The sequence below is a fragment of the Rutidosis leptorrhynchoides genome, chromosome 4 (genome assembly GCF_046630445.1).
Source record: "Rutidosis leptorrhynchoides isolate AG116_Rl617_1_P2 chromosome 4, CSIRO_AGI_Rlap_v1, whole genome shotgun sequence".
Lineage (NCBI taxonomy): Eukaryota > Viridiplantae > Streptophyta > Magnoliopsida > Asterales > Asteraceae > Rutidosis > Rutidosis leptorrhynchoides.
Genome location: NC_092336.1, coordinates 522654399 through 522660398, shown reverse-complemented (window position 1 = coordinate 522660398; position 6000 = coordinate 522654399).

Genomic DNA, 6000 nt, shown 5'->3' with positions numbered 1-6000 from the left:
AAATAAATATAAATTTATTCGATTACAACTATATGTGTTAATACATATATAAATGATATAGGTTCGTGAATCCGATGCCAACCTTGCATTGTTCAGTTTCGTCGTATGCATATTTTTACTACAAAATATCGTATAGTGAGTTCATTTGATTCCCTTTTACTCTTTATATTTTTGGGACTGAGAATACATGCGCTGCTTTATAACTGTTTTACAACTGCTTTATTAAATGCCTTTGAAATCTATATTTTTGGACTGAGATGCTTTTATAAATGTTTGATGAGATAGACACAAGCAAAACATTCCTCGAATGAATTATTATACAGACAGAAGTTCTGTGAATTATTATTGAATTAGTTGGACGTTATAATTGCCACTAATTGTTGTGAATATTTCCCCTGATTATTATTGCTTGGTAACCTAAGAATTAGAAATGGGTATGGCCCTAATTCACGCGAATCCTAAAGGTAGTGATGTTAAAGCTAAGGGGTATAAAATACTATTAAATTTTACAAGGAAATACTATTAAATACGATACAATTTTACACAAGATATTTATTTATTTATAGAATGGATATACTTAAACCTTGCTACAACACTTATAGGCAGTGTACCTAATCGTACAGTAGTGTAGTTTTTAGTAAGTCCGGTTCGTTCCACAGGGAAAAATCTTTAAACAAAGCTTAACGCTATATTAGTTTTAATTTATAAAAATACAAATATATATAAGTAATATTATTATTATAAAGGGGGGTTTTTACCGTTTAATGACCGGTTTGTCGATTTTAAAAAAAACTTTAGTCGCAGTTAAAACCTAATGTAAAATATTAAAAATAAATATAACTTAATTTAAAGCGTAAAGTAAATACCGATAATGAAATTGCGATAAATAAAAGTGCGATAAAATAAAATTACGATAATTAAAAAGTACGATAATTAAAAGTGCAATTAAATACAATGACAATAAATAAAAGTGCGATAATTAGAAGTGCAATTAAATATAAAATAAAGGAAATTAAATATGAAATAAAATAATTATGCTTATTTAAACTTCCGTAATCATGATGTTTGACGTGTTGATTTTAGTTTTATGCCCATGGGTTAATTGTCCTTTGTCCTGGATTATTTAATATGTCCGTTTGGTTTTTGTCCATAACAGTCCATCAGTCATAAATATAAAGTGCGAGTATCCTCGTCAAATTATCCTTATACCCGAAGTCAAATATTCCAACTAATTGGGGACTTAAACTGTAACAAGGTTTTAATACTTTGTTTAATAATTACATCAGGATATCGACTGCGTGTAACCCAAGGTTTTAATACTTTGTTATCAATTATGCCAAGTGTCCTTGTATATAATTTCACCCATGTTTTAATAATTCTAGTGACTATTAATCCATTCCCGTGTCCGGTTAAATGAACGATTATTCGTACATATAAATACCCCGCCCATCGTGTCCGATCGAGTGTATATGGTTATTTATAGGGACGTCCAATTGTAAATCTTTATATTAAAATTAACAAACTATCATTTAGTTAAACAAATATAAAGCCCATTAATAGCCCATAGTCTAATTTCCACAAGTGTCGTTCTTTTGTCCAAACCCCAATTATGGTACAAAACTCAATTACCCAATTTTAGTAATTAGCCCAACATCATGATTACTTCGATTTAAATAAGCATAATAATAACTTAGCTACGAGACATTAAATTAAAAAGGTTGAACATAACTTACAATGATTAAAAATAGCGTAGCGTTACACGGACAGAATTTCGACTTACACCCTTACAACATTCGCTAACATACCCTTATTATTATTAATAAAAATTAAAATATAAATTATATATATATATATATATATATATATATATATATATATATATATATATATATATATATATATATTTACGTTTAGAGAGAGATTGATATATGATATATTTTACGTTCAGAATGCGCGAGCTTTTATAGGCATTTTAGTCTAGGGAGGCTCCGCGAGTCGCGGCCTTTTTGGCCTTCAAACTCCGCAACTCGCGGAGTTCGTAAAACCAGCTCACACAAGTTTGGATCCTAGTCTGCCGACGATTTTAATATAAATATAATATATATATATATATATATATATATATATATATATATATATATATATATATATATATAATTTATATAATTAATTATATATTATATTATATTTATATACATAGTTAACTTGTAATTTTTAGTTCGTTGCGTCGAGCGTTGAGAGTTGACTCTGGTCCCGGTTCCGGATTTTCGAACGTCCTTGCGTATAATTTAATATCTTGTACTTTGCGTTTTGAATCTTGTACTCTTGTAATTTTGAGACGTTTCTTATCAATAATTGGAACCTCTTTTATTGTATTTTGTACTTTTGAGCTTTTTGGTCGTTTACGTCTTCAATTCATCGAATCTGTCTTTTGTCTTCACCTTTTATTATTTAAACGAATATCACTTGTAAATAGGACAATTGCAACTAAAAGCTTGTCTTTCTTGAGGGATAATGCTATGAAATATATGTTCGTTTTTAGCATTATCAAATATTCCCACACTTGAGCGTTGCTTGTCCTCAAGCAATATAGTCTTGAAATACACTAGAATCACTTCTTTATTCTTCACACTTTGTACATCAGTGATTTCTTTACGGCGGTATAAACAATGGTAATAACGATGTGGTTTACAGTCCCACATGACTATAAAAATTTAGATCCATTAAGGAAAATGGATCTTTATGAAAACATTTGATCTTTTGAAAATTAAATCTAGCTTTTACCCTAGATAAGTTTTCCGGAATAACCCTTCACCGGTGTTTGCAAATTGTTTTTGTGGGTTTAGTGGGTTTCAGATTTGAAAATTTTAGCTCAAAACTTGCGGTTTTGTGTCACCCACTTGCTAACCTTGTATTGGGAAAGCAACACGTCCAGTATACTTGCTCCGTATATTACCTTTCGATAAACTACCGTCCGGTTGTAAAGGAAAGCGTTGAACAAGCAACTGTTAAGGCAATGTCCCCTAACATGCTTTTAATTATGGTCTATAACGTATCGGATGCAATTACTATCCTTTGTAGGAGCAATAGTAAAGCTCACGCTTATAATTTTTCGGTCTGGCACAAGGTCCTGTCTTTGACCATGCTATGCAACCATCGTTCTTACGGTTGATACCCGATTTGGTTCAGGTGACCTAATGAATTCCAGGTGAATTCCTAGGATTTTACGTTCAATGGTAATGAACGCATTGAAAATGGGGTTTAGAAAACAAATCGGTTTGAAATTTTGATCAAAATATTTTCTCGTTCAAGCTCGAGTTTAGATATCATTGAATTCCATGAGTTTGTAATTCTCAATCTTTAAGGTCAATCTCTAGGATTGAGTAATATCAGTCTTAAAAGTTGATTTTTGATCTTTAAGGAGATTATCCTTTCTGGGGATCTGATTCATTAGTCTTATCAAGCTAATTTACACGGCGTCCTCCTCATTTTACGAGACAGATCCTCTCATGGTTAGGATAAGTCTGACCACTTGGCGACCCTGTTTTATGCTGAGGTCCGTGGATTTCCTGCTGATTTTAGAGATGACTTTTCTAGGGTTTTCGTCAACCTACAGCTGGTCTGGACGACAACTTCATGACCTAAATCAAGAAGCGCGTTTCTTTTTCAGAAGACTTTACTTCCTTTTAATGATAAAATTGATTCATCGTGTAGATCCATCTTTTCTTTCAAATATATTACAGTAAATTGGGTAAAACTTTTTAGTTTAGTCCAAAGCAAAAGTATTTTCAGTTATTTGTACAAAAATATGTGATATATAATTTGAATAACTTGGTAAATATTTCCCACACTTGACTTTTATTTTCCTTTCTTTGCCTTTTTATATTCCTCTATTCCATTCTTAAATGAATTCTAACATTTTGGGTTGTTTCTCAATTTATGTCCTTTCCAAGGTAACAATAATTGCGGTGTTAACACCTAGTTTTCATCGTTCACAAATATGTATAAACATGATTTTGAGTTCATTTAATTGAAAATTTTTACTAGAATTGGGTAGTCAGTATATAAGACTAGGGCTGTTCTTTATTATCAGAGAGCACTAGATTCTAATACAACTACTGCGTTACTAGTATTTTTAATGGTAACTAAGTGTTTAAAGTAAAAATTTTAAAATCCGAAAGAATTTAACTCCTTCCTACACTTAAGATCTTGCAATGCCCTCATTTGCAAGAAATCAGTAACAATTTAAATTATTGAGGGTGATTAGCGTAGAAAAATGATTAAATTTTACCAAAGTTTCCAAACATATTGTTGTTTGTGTTGAATGATAAATGGTGCACATCATTTGTTCATTCCATTTTGTTGTCAAAATTAGTTGCTTTTGCTGAACTTAATGCCAGTCTTTGAAAATGCGTTGTTTTACCCTGTTGTATACATAAGATAAACTGCAAATATATATACATATTTTTGAAGTTTGGTATATTACCCCACATTCAAAAATTATTAAAATCTAATAATAAAAGTTAGAAAATTATAAAAACTATTACAATATTAACATAAGTGTTAAATGTAGTAACATTACAAAAATAAATAAAACTAAATAAACTAGGGTTGATACTGATACCAGTAGGGGTTCCATGCATAACCGTATGTGTTAAAGAATGCTTCAGCTGGGTTATAAGTAGGATACGGTGGTTGGATCTCTATAGAACAGGGAGGAAATATGGGCTTTGGAGTAGGAATATAGTTTCTACCTATATGTTGGCAATGTGCTATGATATGGTTTTGATGAACTTGCCAATCTTCAAATGCTCGATGTCTAGCATTTTCATACTCTTGTGAAGCTATAAACCTTTGCATTTCTGTCATTTCATTTCCCCCTCCCACATTACCTGGCTGTTGATTTCTTTCAACCTGTGGATGTCTTCCATTATATTGTACTGCGGCGTTATTTCGCCTCTTCAAAACCTTAGCACCATGATATACATTTAAACCAATTGTATCGTGGGGTGCTGGTTCTTCGATTAATAATTCCCCCCGACTTATATCCACATCGAGATACTCAGCAATTAATGTAATAAATATACCACCTCCTATTATACTGTGCGGTCTCATCCCCCTAACCATAGCTGATAAATAATAACCACACAATAAGGTATACTTACAGCACTTTGTGGGTCTCGAATACACATGTGGTAAAATAAATCTTGCTCATTTACCTTTTCCTTATTTTTACCTCGCTGTGTAATCGAGTTCGCTAGAAACCTATGGATTACTCTTAATTCAGCTCTATCAATATCAAGATAAGAGTAATTTCCCCCTTTAAATTGGTGATGGCTAGTCATTTGACTCCATACACCATGCGTATCAAAATTTTCATCAATCTTCCTACCATTTAATATCAACCCTCGACAATCGGCAGATGCTAGCTCCTCAGGCGTATATATACTTAAGGCCTGAGCCATGTCTAGTAGAGACATGTGGCGCATCGAACCTCCTAACAAAAATCTAATAAAAGTTTGATCGGTTAAACTAGCTACCCGATCATTTATTTCTATACTACACAATAATTCTTCACACCATACTTTATATACAGGTCTACGCATGTTGAATAATCGTACTCAATCGCTAAAAGTAGAATTACCATACCTCTGTGTAAGTAATTCTCTAATCCATTCGGCCAATCCTACGGCTTCTAACGGTTCCCATTCTATTACCCTAGGTACTTCAACAGCTTTAGAATGAAGAGTGTGCAAGCTCCTTTGGTATTTTGGATAATCTATCCAACGTCTGTCTAATCTCAAGTTCGGGTGCAAATCTTTCACGTGCATATCTGAAAATGTCATAACTGGATGAGGTATATCTTGTTTGTAATAGTTATCAACATCCTGTTGTTCCGCATTCTCAGGAGGAGCAATGCGAGCTTGGGATGAAGATTCACCCCTTTCAGTCTGCAAAACACATCAAACACAATTTTTGTGCATCCAAATACACATTAGT